Genomic DNA, 14,544 nt, shown 5'->3' with positions numbered 1-14,544 from the left:
CCTGGTCCCCCAGGCCAGGTCAGGTTGTTTACAAGGCCCCTGCCCCGGCCCAGTGCCTCAGTCTCCGGCCCAACCAGCTCCCTGGCTCTGGGGAGGACAGAGAAGCCCTGCCTGACCCCACAGCAGTGACCGAGGCCCAGGACCTAAGGATCATCCTTCCTTTTCTCATATAAACAAAAACATGTCTACCCCACTCCCGAGGGAAGAAGGTGGGCACCCACCCAGAGCCCCAGGACTGGGGACTGGCCTCCCACAGCTCTGGCTTGGACTTTCAGAGTGTCACCGCCCCTCTGCTGGTGACCGTCCCTCTCTGCCCTGTCTGCTTGAGGGGACCCGAAGCTCTCTGCCAAAGCACCCGGCACAGGACAGAGGTGTGTGGAGGGTTCTGCTGACGCAGTTGATAAGTGTCCACACCCACAGAGCAGGGAACCTGGGGCTCGTGGCATGTTCCCGTCCCTGAGCTCACTTCTGGGCAGCACCTAGTCCCAAGTTGGCTCCCAGTTGGTGTTCAAAGCCTGTCCTTCATTCTGACACCCTCCCTAGTCACCACTGAACCCAGGCCTGTGAGCGGTGGTGGCCAGTGGACAGGTGAGGAGCAGCCAGAATGGCCAGCCGGGCAAGCTGCTGGGGCTCCGGGAAAGTTGGGTGTCCTGGGCAACAAGTAGCACCAGCAGTGATCCAGAGCAGCAGAGGGGCAGCCTTGGGAAGGAGGAGCAGAGTGTGCCTCGGGCCACACCCGCAGGCCAGGTCCCTGCCTGGCACCTCCACAGCCCCTGGGCAGGCAGCAGGCGGGCTTCACCTCCAGCCTTGATACCAGAAGCTTCTGGAGAAGACCTCTTGTACACATGTGTATGCTCACACACACAAACACAGACTCTCTCTCTCTCTCTCTCTCTCTCTCTCACACACACACACACACACACATTATCACACACTTTTTCTTTTTTTTAATAAAGAACTAAAAATATTGCCAAGTCCCCAAATGGAGAAATTTCTATTTTTGGAGAAGACAGAACAAAAAAGCAAGTTTTTAGGAACACTTTGGGATAGCTATGACCTTTATTCTAACATTTAGAATCAGGGCAAGTGTTGGACAAAGTTTCGGTGCCTCGTCCAGGTGCCCAGGGGGCCCCCCGGAGCTCTGGGGAGGAGCACTGAGGGGGACGCCTGCTGAGAACACAGGGTTCCGCACTTTCTCATGGGGTCCCACAGAGCAAAGCATCCCCTTTGTAAGGCCCCAAAAATTCCCACCACAGGACGCTCACTTAACTTTGTGACTCAGTGTCTCTCAAATTTATTGGGGTGCATAGTCTTTTTAAAAAACTTCTATCATGGTAAAATAAATACACATGAGATAATGTCAGTTGAGCCATTTGTTTTAAAAAATATTTTTTTCGTTGTAGATGGACACAACACCTTTGTTTATTTCTTTGTCTTTATGTGGTGCTGAGGACGGATCCCAGTGCCCCCCAAGTGCTGGGCAAGTGCTCACCACAGAGTTCCAATCAGCCCCAATTCAGCCATCTCTAACTGTGTCTCAGGAGCAGTCAGGACATTCACGTGGCATGTGATCATCTCCTCTCCAACCCTGGTCATCAGAAACAAGAACTGTGCCCGCTCAATAGTGGTCCCCTTCTCCCTCCACCCCAGCAAGGCCACACTGCCCTCTGCCCCTAATCGTGCCTCTTTTAGACACCTGTGCGTGGACTGTGCGATGCGTCTGTCCTTCTCTGTTGGGCACAAGGACAAGGTCCACCCTGGTGTGGCAGGCATCACAATTTCATCCCTTTTACAGCCCGTGTTTTTCTGAGTGGACAAGCCTTGTCGTGTTCACCCTGTAAATGGCCAGTGCTTATTCTTAATGTCACCACGGACCTCTCGTGGACCACCAAGGGGGTTCCTGGAACACGCAGTGGGACCACTGGCTCCTGGAGCTGGCAGCATGTTTGGATTTGGCGTTGCCCAGCTCACAGAGGGCTGCGGTGTCTTCAAACTCAAGGCGGAGGCTAGTGCCCTGAGAGGGCAAGGGCTGTGTGGCCACCCGCGGGGCAGCAGGGCAGGACGTCCTCCGCATCCCACCAGGCATGCCCCCCCACCCCGGCAGACCGCAGCTCCTCGGCACTGGTGCCATCTGTTGGGGCTGCCGTCCCTGCCTTTGAGGACAGACCTGGACAGGAGCCAAGCCTGAGGGCAGCAGCTGGCTGGAGGCCCTGGCCCCCTTCTGGCAGGCTCAGAGGTCCAGGTCCCAGGAGGACCTGGACGGGCTGTTCTGATGAAGCCCTCCCCACCCGCCCTCCGAACCTCCCTTAGAGCTCCTTCCTGGGGACAGGCAGGGTAGGGGCAGTGGCTAAGTGGTGCTCCCTGGCTGGACGCCCAACCCAGGCTGGCGAGGAAACACCCAGACAGAGCCTCCAGTGTCACGCGAGCAGGGGACCCCACCAGGCTTCAGCTGGGAGGTCGTCAGTCCTGGGAGTACAAGCAATAGCCCTGTGACCCCGAGGCCCCCGGCTGGCAGCGTCCCCCTGAGTCCCAAGACTGCCTTGTGCTGCCTGAGCACCCGAGTTCAGAGTAAAACTGCGCGCAGACTGCTCCACTGAGCCCGAGGCCACCTTGTCCCCACAGAGAGGGCCTCACTCTCTTCCTGAGAGACTGGCTTGTGAGCCTGGGAAATATTTGAGGAGCAGGGACATTCCAGAATCGTTAAAAAAACAAAAGCAACAGAGTATCCCCAGAGAAGTCACAGATGAGTGCTCCCTCACATCTGCCCGAAGCCCACTCCCCAGGCCCTGGCCTCACTTCCATTCCCGAGGGCTCCGGGTGCCCCTTCTCCCTCAGGGCACAGCCTGTCCCCCAGGGTAGGACCCTGGCATCTGCTACCTAGGCCCTGAGGCCTCCCGGCCTCTGCCCAGGGCAAGCCCCCAGGGTCCTGTCCTCCTACTCCTGGGTGGTCCTGCACAGGGAGCCAGGAGGGCAGTGGGCTGGGGCAGGAGCTGGCTGAGCACACCATGTGGCCTGGGTCCTGCGCCCTCCAGCTGCAGCCCTTGGAGCATTACAGCAGAATGTCCCAGGCGATAGGGTCCTGGGCCTGCCTGAGGCCTGCCTCCCATGGAGCCGTCTTCCTGGCCCACCTGGCTGGTCTTCTCCTCCGCCCAAGCCCTCTGTTCTCCTCCTCCTCCATCCTGGGCCACCCTGCCTCACCTCTCCTGCCTGCCCTCCCAGCCTGGCTTCCACATGTGGATTCCAGGGAACAGCCTGGGAGCCCTATGGACACAGCTGTCGCTGGTGCCGAGGCCACTCACTGACCGGGGGCAGGGCCTCAGTCTGTCCCTCTGTAAGGCTGTGGGAGGAAGGGAGAGTGTCAGGACCCCGCTGTAGGATTCTGCTCTAGAGGCCTCTGTCCCCACCACAGGCCGAGTTAGAAATCTACGTGCTCTCTCTCCTCCCAGGCGTCACCCGCACAGGGCACAGGAGGAGACACTCCGTCCCATCTGCTTTTCTCGCTCTGCACTGGCCTCAGCTGGCCTGTCCTCTCCCCAGGCCCTTGGGCGCCTCCCAGGGCTGTGGCCTTCCTCTGGCCGGGCCCTTGGCCAGGCCTGGCTTCCTCCCTGGGCTGAGTGCTGTTCCAAGGAGCCCACTCCAGCCCTGTGGCCTGGGCATCCTCAGGCAGGCAGGCCCTGGCAGGACTGGACGCTGTGGAGTAATCGATTAACACAGGGGTCCCTCAGCTCTCCCAGCCCCGTGAGAGGCCTGCTGGGGAGCGCGAGTCAGGGCGGCCCATTGTTCCCTGAGAAACAGCTGCCATCACAGCTGCTGGGGCCCATCACGCTCTCTGGCTCCTCCTGGCCCTCTAGTTCTGCACTCCCACCCTCAGGGATCGGAAGTCCTTCTCCAGGGCCAGGGCTCAGCATTCTCCTTCAGCCTGTCCTCATGGATGGTGGTCACAGGCACCTCCTAGGGTCCGTGGGTCCTGGGCTCTGGGGCCTGTCCCTGCTTTGCCTTGGACACTCTGCGGCTCCTCCTAGCTGCTTGGCTATCCTGCTGTCCTGGTGGTTCTCTGCCTGTATCCTGGGGGCCACTCCCCTTGCGGCCTGATGGCCTCCAATGCCTACCTGCTGCCCACATGCAGCTGGACCTGACTGGGTATTATCAAGTCCTTGGAGAGGCCCCCGGGGCCCCAGGCCCCTGCCCCTGCCCAACCTCACCCCTGTGCATGACTGCCCCTGCCCCTGCCCGCCCTGCCCCTGCTCACTCCTGTCCCCGCCCCTGCCCTGCCCGTTCCTGCTCCTGCCCCTCCCCCTTCCCCCCCAGCTCCTGCCCTTCTCCTTGCCCAACCCTGCCCCTGCCCTGCCCACCCCTACCCCTGCCTGCTCCCGTCCCTGCCCCTTCCCCCGCCCACCCCTGCCTCCGCAGCCTTTCCTGGTTCTTCAATACCTCGGACCCAGCTGCCCCGAGGCCTCTGCCCCGGCTGATCCTGCCTGGGACGCTCTTCCAGGAACATCCCAGGGCTCTCAGCCTTACCTTTCCTGATTTGACCCAGTGCCACCTTCCCTGGGGCCCTCCCTGGCACCCATAGTTGGACCCCACAGGTCCCCTGCATGGGTCCCCTCCCCTGCTTGACCTTCTCCTGGTACTCATCACCATGTGAACAGCTAGGCCTCTGCCTCCTTCTGGATGGCGCCTTTGGGAGGGGGACTTAGTGCTTGCGTGCGGACGCCTGGTCCACGGCCCTTAAATACTGGATGAACAGAGAGGGTGCTGGGGACATGTCCTGTGTGTTCCTTTACCTCCTGGTGCTCTGTGGGGAGCCAGAAAGGGGGGCTGCCACAAGTGACAGGAGCGTTTTGACTTCAGTCAGCCGCCGCGGGAGACCCTGCCCGGTTCCCGGCCCGGTTCCCTGCCTGCCATGGTCTCTATTGACTCTTTGCCAGGCTCCTGGGTGGGGGAGGATTCCCATCTTCCTGGCGGATGGAGCACACTTTCCACGCCTTTATTGGCCCCTGAGTTTCTGTGAATGGCCTCGTTCAGTGCCTCTGCCACTCCTGGGTCCTGGGGCAGGTGGGGGGCTGACCTCTCCTGATGAACTCACGAGGGCACCGAGGGCACCAAGGCGGGTGGTCTCCAAGAGCGTCCAGGCTGTTTTGGCTCTGAGGGCGAGGCTGGTGCGGTGGCGCCCACACCCGTGCCCTCCCGGTCTGCTGCTGCTGAGCTCCAGGGTCCCCCGTGGGTTTGGGAATTAAAGTTTTTCTTTCTTTTTCTGGTTGGTTTTCTGTATTTTCTACAATGAAATTGTGTCACTTTTTTTTTTTTTTTTTTTTTTAAGGATATTGAGAAACAATCTTAGGAAAACCCTCGTGCTGGATGCCAGGTGGAAAAGCACTTAGAGTTAGGAAGTTCTTCTGATTGCAGCCGCATTAGGAGATGGCTGCAACCCGCCAAGGAAGGGTGGGGTTGTGGCAACTCTCCCTCTCTGCGGGAGGGCAGCGGGGGCAGTGGCGAGGGGCCACCCTCATCTGGGCCTGGCCACACACCACTCTATCCCCTGCAAGTGCAGTCTTCAGGGAGCTGACACTAACAGGTCGGAGATGCCACTCAAGGTCGGATCCCGGCCACACTTCCTGACAGGAGCCAGCACAGGCAGCCCGGTGCCAGCCAGGCCCCCCGGGCTGTAGCCCACGGGTGGCCCCTGCCCTGTGGTCCCTGGGCAATGCTCTCTGCATGGCTACCCTGAGACCAAGAACTGCTTCCTGGAGTCCCCTTCCTCTGGCCTGCAGCTCGACCTGCTGACCAGACTCTGGCCCTGGCCTTGGCCTTGGCCCTGGCTTTTCTGCCATCCTGCGTGTGACAGGCCTCGGAGCTGGCCATCAGGCTCTCTGTGCCGTGGCCTGGGATGCCCACCTCCTGCAGACCAGCTCGGGGTGGCCTGCAGGCCCTGGCGGCCTTTCCCATGTGCACAGGTGCAGGGCCTGATGGCCTTTCCCAGGTGCACGGGTGCAGGACCTGGTGGCCTCTCTCAGGTGCACTGATGCAGGCCTTGGTGGCCTTTCCCAGATGCATGGGTGCAGGGCCTGGCGAGCTGCTGCTGGAGCAGAGGGTTCAGGTAGAGCCAGCTATGGCCCCTGCTGTCCTGTTCTCTTGGCAAGGGTAGTGAGAACAGGCAGGAAGGTGATGGGAAGAGTCTAGCATGGTGCTGCCCGTCCAAGCCTGGGGACCTGGATTCTTCCAATATCCCACTTGGTGTCTATATCAGTCAGGATAGGGGACTCTGTGGTAGCAAATGGTGCTGTTTCCTGGCACCAGCTCCTAAACCGTGGGGTTTCCCCGTGGTAGGGGGGTCTTAAGTATGCTAAGGAGAGGACTAACAACTGGAGCCTAGAGCCACAGGATGAGGACGCCCACTAGGAAGGCCAGGCAGGAGAGGGTGGGGGCTTTAGCCCACACAGTTTCTGAAGCTGAGTTGATTGCCTCAGCCAATGATGGACTCGGTCATGCTGCAGGGTGAAGCCTCCACAGGACCCTGAAAGGACAGGTTCAAAGTTCAGAGAGCTTCAGGTAGTAGAGCTCCTGGTTGAAGGGTGGTGCCCAGGCTGGTCACAAGAGTACTGGCCCCTTCCACAGGCTTTGCCCTATGATTTCTCTGGCTGTGCATCCAGACCCTTCCTAGCGGCCCTGTAACTGGTGGGTGAATGTAGGCAAAGTGCTTTCCTGAGCTCCAGATTAGTCGTGGTAAGAACTGGGCTTGCAGTCCAGGCAGAGCACCCGGGGGTGGGGCCAGACGCCTGAGGTGGGGACATCTGCAGACCTCAGCTGAAGTGGCACCCAGCTGGTGTCCGTGTGTGGGCCCCCGCACCACCACGTCTGGGGTCAGAAGCGCTCTGTGGAGCAGCTGTGAGAGGAGGAGAGACACATGGTGCTTTCCCATCCTAAATAGGCCCTGAGAGGGCGATGGCTTTAATGCCAGGTGCTTGTTCCTTGTAATGTGCATCCTGAGTCAGGAGGGGACACAGACGCTTCTCCCTCCCTCTCTACTCTGGGACCCCCTGCCCCTTGCTGTTGTGACAGAATCCTGGAGCATCTCACTATGCCATCCAGACGCCCCACCCCAGAATGTGACATGCAAGGCGCTGAGGACAGCACAGTAATTGTGGGGAAGGGACCGTTCCGCAGGCCTCCTTTCCCTCCACCAGCAGCACCCAAGGGCCAAAACTGGGTATGGCCAAAATGGCTCAGAATCTCTGCAGCCACAGGATACTCAGAGACAAGAAAACCCCAAAACCTCAACACAAAAATTCACTCAAAATGAATCAGGAATTTAAATGCAAATTTAGATGCAAAGCTAACAACTTGAAAAAGCATTAGAGGAAAGTCTATGGAACCTGGTGCTCAGCAAAGCTCTTATGCTTGATTCGAAAAACACAAGCCACAAAGGAAACACAGGTAACCTGGATCCTTAGAGTGGACATCGAGATGCAACCCCAGGATTGCACCCACGCCCCTTCCCTGGTTTTAACCCTGTGCCTTGGCGCTGCGGGACTCCGGGAGGAATGAGGAGCACACGGGGCCCTCCCTGCTCATTTCTTTGCACCTTCCTGTGAATCTATGATTATTTCAAAATAAGAGAACAACAAATCCCTCGGGTCACCCATGAAGAAATGTGCCTGGTCATCAGCCTGCACGTCAGCATCTGCGTGTCCAGACACCAGCTGCAGTCTTGGTCCTGCAAGTGCTCCCAGCGAGGTTACTGCTCCCAGCGTGGTTAGTGCTCCCAGCGTGGTTAGTGCTCCCAGGTAGTCCTCCAGAAACTGGGCTGAGAGGCTGCAGGTCCCCTACCTGTAGGGGATGCAGGCAGGACCTCCTGAGCTTTGCCACTCCATGGTTCCTGCTGGCTTACAGCTGTCTTTGGAGACCCCTGGGGCCAGGATGCTGGAGTTTGGTTTTACTTAAGGAAGGTTGAAAAGTCATGGGGCTGTGGGTTGATTACACAGCCCGCTTCCAGCAGGGCCCAGGCGCCTCCATCATTAAACGCACCAGTATCAGTATTAACTTCAAGCACAACCATTCCCCTGGGGACAGAGACAGGCCCACATGTCTGTGTCACTTCAAGCCACTGATGAGTTGAGGGGGTCAGATCTGGTCCCAGGGGCACACATGCAGGAAAGCACACACAGCTGGTTTCCAAGCTGAGGAGCAGCTGTGTGGCCAGCAGCTGCAGGGGCTCCACCTGAGCCCCAGGGCCTCTTGGGCCAGGTCCACAGAGGCCTCCGTGCTGAGTCGGAGCAGCCCCTGGAGGCCCGTGGCCATCCCTCACACCCAGCTCCCCCAAACCCGGCTCAGGTGAGCCCTGAAGCATTCCACCTTCACTGGTTGCCGTGACCCAGAGAGGGACATTCCACTTTCACTGGCCGCTGTGTCCCAGAGAGGGCTGGCCTTCCTCCCTCCACCCAGCTGTGCACCTTGCTGCAGCTGCCTGGCTTCTGGCAACTCAGACTCCAAGAGCTGGAACTGGCAGGCAGAAAGATGCAGCCCCTGGGCATCCTGAGTTTTACAAACCAGAGAGGGTGACGGAGCTCTCAGACTCACACAGCTCACAGAACCAGGATTCCATCAGGGAGGGTGGTGCTGGGGGCGTGAATCAAACTCAGGGCTAGAAGCCTCCTGACCTCAGGGGAGCGTATGGACCAACCTCCCAGCTGCAGGGAGTGTCCCCACCCCACCCCAAGGAAGTGGGAGAGGCTCCCAGGCTCAGGGCAGGAAGGTTCCCTCCTCGCCTTCTCCCCTCCCCAGGACTGCACCCCGGTTCCTGAGGTTGGCTCGGTGGTGGCAGAGGGACAGCTGGGCCACGGGGCTGGAAGGCCAGGCACAGCCTGGATGTGGGTGTGGCGCCTGCCGCTCCACACCCCGAGTCCCCTGGCCCCAGCACCCCCTCTGCAGCTGACGCCTGGCTCTCCTCCCACCTCTCCTCAGGCCCCCGCCCCGCCCCCACCCATCTAACAGGCCACCTCCCCTCCCCCACGCAGGGGTTCCCTGCCCCTCCCTGCAGCCCCCTCCCTCCCCAGGCGCCATCCCTGTGTGGGCTGCTTTGACTCAGCCGGGCGGCTCGGGCAGACCACTCGGCACTGGACGCCATTCAAGCTTTTACAGGCCCTCAAATTGGGGCTGGAGCCGGAGAGGAAATACTAAAATCCTGTGTACACAACTTCTGTCTGTGCTCGGGTTCCAGGAGCTGGCGGGAGGACTCCCTCCCGCTCTGCTTGACAGGCAGCCTGTGTCCTGGCTGGGACGCCTGGGGAGCCCTCGCTGGGTGTGCTGGCCACACTGAGCCGGCTGCCCTGAGGTCCTGTCCCTAAGCCACACACCCTGTGGCCTGGGCCTCTCCTGCTCTGGTCCAGAGGCCCGGATCCCTGGGTGCCCTGCAGGTGTGATGGCAGCAGGGCCTCGACTGCCTCGTCTGGGAAGTGGCCAAATGGAGGCTTTGGGGGCTTCCTGCAGGAAGGGTCAGCTCAGCGCTGGCACCACGGTGTGCTCAGGGAAGGCGTGGTGCTCTGTGGGTCCCACTGTCAGCTCTCCTCCCAGCACCTGCGAGGCAGTCCTCTCTCCCGCGGAGGCCCTAGAGCTGACCGCCCCCCCTGCCCCCAGGCCACACACCAGGTGAGTGATAGTCCACGGCACAAACACCCATACTCTTTCTCACAGTCCAGGTGGACAGCCCTGGAGCTGTAACAGGAGAAGCGGTAGCCAGAGCTGCCTGCCCTCAGCCTGGTGCCAAGCTCCACATGCCCCCCAGTACCCCCAAGCACCTCCGCCAGGATCCCTCCTCTGGGCCGCCCAAAGCACCTCTGCTGCCTGCCATTGTCCAGCCCCTCCCTGGCTCCCCTCTGAGGCCGACTCTGGCCGCCTGGTGCCCCCAGCCCCCGCCCCTTTGCCTCGGTCTGTGCTGGGTTTCTGCCCTCAGGTGTGGCAGAGAGGGGTGGGGCAGGCTCACACAGGAGGCGGAGATGAAGTGAGCAGCTACCTGCTGCCCGTCCAGGCTGCCTGCCTGCCCGGCCCCTCATCAGGGCCCCCAGGAGCCTGTGCTCTGTGGCAGCGGAAGGCAGACAACCGCAGGCCCCAAGCTCCTTGGCCGGGCAGCCCAGACCAGTCTTTTGCTATGGACATCCCTTCTGGGATTGCAAGGCTCCAGGCTGCCATGGTCCTCATGACAACTCCCCTGGGCAGTGCCACCATTCTGTCCCCCGCCCCACAGCTGGGAGCCCCAGTGCCTCCACCAAGAGGCTCACTGTGTCATAGTTATAACACAGCTCTCAGGACCAGAGATCTGGGTTCAAGTCCTGGCACTAGGCTCCACAAGTTCTCTGGAGAGTCACCTGACCCCTCCCGAACCTTGATTTCCCCATGGGGGTGCCATGAGGGGCCAGGGGGCACCTGGTACCTGGGCAGCCAGGGCGTTGGTGGTTTCATGGTCAGGGTGCAGCCCCTCCAGCAGGCAGGGGAGCTGCGCTCCAGGTGACAGGTGACTTGGAGTTTGGTCCCAGCGTGAGAAGAGGGGATGGTGAGGGTCCCTGCAGGCTGCAGGCTGAGTACCCCTCCAGGAGAGCAGGGTATTCTCTGCCCAACCTCTTTGTAGCTTTGGCCCCTGGAGAAGGGGCAGGGCCCAGGAGGAGGCTGGGAGTGTGGGGTGCTGTGTGGGACCCCTGGAAGCCTGACAGAACTGCACTGGACCTGGAGGTGCTGCTGGCCTGTGACCACACTCAACCCCTGGCAGGGGGGTTCCAAAGGGCACAATCCTGGGGGCTGAGGACCTGTGAGTGGGAGCCCCAGGGGACAGAGAGGCAGGAGTGAGTCACTGATGCCTACACATGGGTAGACCCAAGGGGCAGGGGTCTGGACTGCACCATTAGGAGTGGGGATGGGTGCTGAACGCCACATCTTGCTCAGCTCTCAAAACTGGTGGCCTTGGCGCCTGCAGCTGTATGGCATGGCAGCGCCCTCTGCTGACCAGGCTGGGCTGGGCCTGGCCAAGGCTCAGCAGAGAACCAGGACGGTCCTACTAACCATCTCTCCCCTGCCCCAACACTGGCTCCCCTGCACCCTCCACCCGCTGGGACACTCCCAGCAGCCCCAGAAAACAAGGGTCAGAGAATTGAAGGGAGCTGCTCAGGTCCCCTCCAGCGGCCAAGCCAGAGCCAGCCTCTTCCACCCCAGAAAGGATCAGAGGTGCCAGGAGGAGCACTTCAAAAACTTCCCCGAAGTCAACTTCCACCAGCCGCCCTGGCACCAGGCTGCGGGAAAGTGCTTCTTCCTTGCTTCTGGAGGGGGAGTGGCGGCCCCTCTTCCCGAGGCTGCGCAAGAGCCCCAGAGCCTGACCAGAGGCTGCAGCCGGTGGGCGAGGGTGGAGATCTGCAGCGTGCTCGGCCCGTGGGCTTTCTGTCCCAGCCTCCTGGAGCCCGGGCAGCTTCCTGCCAAGGCCAAAGCAGCTGCCCCTGCCCCGGTTCTGTTGTCCCTGGCCATGCCCTGTTCTCTCCAGCCTCTTCTCCTCCCCTGGCCCCCTGCCTGCTCCCCGACAATCACTCAGGGATCTGGATCACTCAGGACAGGCAGGTTGTGCAGGGGACGGGGGAGCAGAGCAGGAACAAAGGCAAGCCACTGTCTCAGGAAAACCTGCCCCTAAACTCAGAGGCGGCTCATGCCTGTGGGAAATGCGGGACCCTTGGCATGACCTTCACCCTGAAGTCGGAGCTTGTAAGACAGGCTGCTGAGGTCCCCTGAAGAGGCTTGTGGTGAGGGTGGCCATGAGGAACGTGGCATGCCACCTCCCGGATGGAAGCAGTCACAGGGGAGGGGGCTTTGGAAAGCGGAGCGGGGGCTCCATGCCAGGGAGCCTGGGTCGCAAAGTCCACGTCACCAGGGAGGAACAGGCCTGGGGTCTTGCAAGGTAGAAGTCCAGCTGTGGCCCTCTGGACTCTGGCACAGGATTTGGATCTCGGCTGACCAAGAGTTCCACATTGGGACCGTGCCCTCAGCCTGCATCACTGGCTCTCAGAGGGCGGCACCCCTGGCCTGCAGGAGCGGCTTCTTCCAGAAAGTGTCCACCCTGAACAGAGGTTCAGTTGGATGACAACGAAGCCAGCTTTGGGGACTCTAGCTCACCGCAGTCAAAAGACCTGGTGTGGAGGCTGGCTCTGGCTGGCCCGGGCACCAGCTGTAAATAGGGAATGGAATTCAGACTTGTGATTGTAAGTGGGAAAAGGAAAGAAAAATCAACTCCACTTTCTGTGACTAGCCCTGGGGTTTTAAAGAATGCTGGTGTTTCTCTGTGTGGATAACTTGTTTCTTAGACTTATAAAACTCATTAGTTGAAGGTATTTTACTTGTTAAGGTCATAAGTTTGCTTTGTTCAACAACTAAAGTGCTTATAAAGGAAATGTAATATATTCAATTTATAATGCAGTTCAAAGTGTTTAAGGGAATTTAATTAATTACATTTGCAAATGATTTTTAAAGGAGTCCAGTGTCTCCAAGTTGCTTTGATAGCTCATTAGCTAAAGGAAATTAAAGGTCACTGTTCTTCTCTTTCCCTGTTTATAAACAGTCACAAGGTTTGTGGACTGAGCATAACGTGGAAGGATAACGAGGTCACTTCTCTTTTAATGAAAGGAGCATTAACTTAAAGCCCAAGTAGCTGCAGTGGTCCTCTCTGGACTGCCCCCAGACAGAGGACACGGTCACAGGGTCAGCCACTAATGCTCACAGTCACCTTCCAGTGAGCTTTATCTGACAGTTCATTTCGCCTTCCACTGTGGTGAGGGACGCTGGTCACCTGCCACTGCTGGGGGACAGTGGAGACAGTGACCTGCTCCAGCTGTGCAGCAGGAGGGGTGAAGGGGCTGAGCTGGCTCTGACTCCAGGGCTCCCCTGTCAACCGGCTGGGTGGCCTGTGGCTCCTGGTTCCCGGCCCAGGTTGAGGCCCGGGGTTGGGCTGGCATTTCCCTCACCTGTAAGCTTGGTTTCCTTAGGGGGTCAGCTCCAGGACCCCTGTGCTGTGAGTGTGGCCTCCTCAACAGCCCCTCCTGTCCGGCCACTTGGGACTCAACAGGAATGGGTAAGCAGGACGCTGGGTGCCCGGTCCTGACCCCATGCTGTGTCCTACGAGCCTGTGACACCTCTGATACCACTCAGGTGTTGGCAGCTGCAGGTGTGAGCTGTGGGAGCTACATGATGTCTTTCTGGCTGAGCAGGCTGCATCTCTTTGCCGTGTGTCCCCAAATCCTGTAACGCTGGCGGTGTTTAGCGTGCCGCACGGTCTTTAGGTCGCAGGAGGTTCTGGAGGGGGTCACTGAATCAGAAGAGGAGTCACGTTGCTAAGAGATGGAGGCAGGGGCCAGTTGGACGTGTGGCTGGTCCTTGATGGACAGGTGTGTCTCTGTTCGTGTGAGCAGCTGTTGCATCCTCCAGGGCAGGAGCCAGGGTCAGAGCGAGTGGAAGAACAGGCAGTGGGTACCCAGGAGTCCAAGTGGCGGACTGCACGGGTCTCCAGTGGTCTCTCCCTTGCTGTTCATGCCAGCCTTCCCACAGCTAGGCTGCAAGTCTGACCACTGCCTCCACACACTGTTCTGTGGATGAGGCTCTAGTGGGGTTGGAAGTGGGGGGGTGGGAGGAGCCTTAGGTGGGACAGCTGACGGCCCCTCTGCAGCAGTGGTGGCCTTGGTGGCAGCTGCAGCTGGGAGTGCTGGGGCAGGTTCCTCCCGCAGGTGGCCTCCCCTTCCCAGTCTTCTTTTCTCAGGGATTCTAACGGGTGTGTCCCTTACGCCCCATGGGACCCTCTTTGCAAACAGCCACAGTCATCTCCACATTGCAGGCTGGACCTGCACAGCACAGGCCTCTTCCTGTCCTTGGCCATGGCTCCTGGGTCTCAGGTCCCAGTCGTGGTGCACATGCGGCTCGGGCTGGTGAGCAGTGTGCATCGGCCGGGCGCCCTGTCCTCCTGGGTGTGCTTGCCCAGTCTGTCGCTCCACGCGCCCTGGTGAAGACTCGCAAACATGTCCTTTCTGGGCCTGTTTGAGAATCTCTCTAGGATAAACCAGGTTCCCAGGGGTGAAGGGTTGCCGTCCGTCAACATCTCTACTCCACGGGACTGCTCAAGATTGAACCCAAGACAGCAGCACAGGAGGTAATCCTGCATCTACTACTCCCTCCCCAATTTCCCTTGTTTCAGATAAGTCTGAACAGACCCAACTGGGGGCTTCTAAAGCAAGTAAATAAATAAATATTTTTTTAAAAAATTGAGATGCAAACCATATGAATTACTGAACAATTGGAACCGTGACTGGGACAACAGCCCCCAGGGTCAGACTACAACCCCCGCTGCACACCGCTAGATGTGTGGCATTGGGGTCATTCCTTAATCCCCTGTGCCTACCCATTTCCTGTTGGTAAAACAGACAGCAAGAGCACCTGCTTCCTGTGGATGAGATGAGAACAAGAAGAGGTGGTGTGGACATGCTCGGGATGCTGCCCCACACGGCACAGAGCCAACGAACTGCCATTATC

This window comes from Marmota flaviventris, chromosome 14, assembly GCF_047511675.1.
Source record: "Marmota flaviventris isolate mMarFla1 chromosome 14, mMarFla1.hap1, whole genome shotgun sequence".
NCBI classification, from domain to species: domain Eukaryota; kingdom Metazoa; phylum Chordata; class Mammalia; order Rodentia; family Sciuridae; genus Marmota; species Marmota flaviventris.
Note: the sequence above shows the minus strand (reverse complement) of the source record.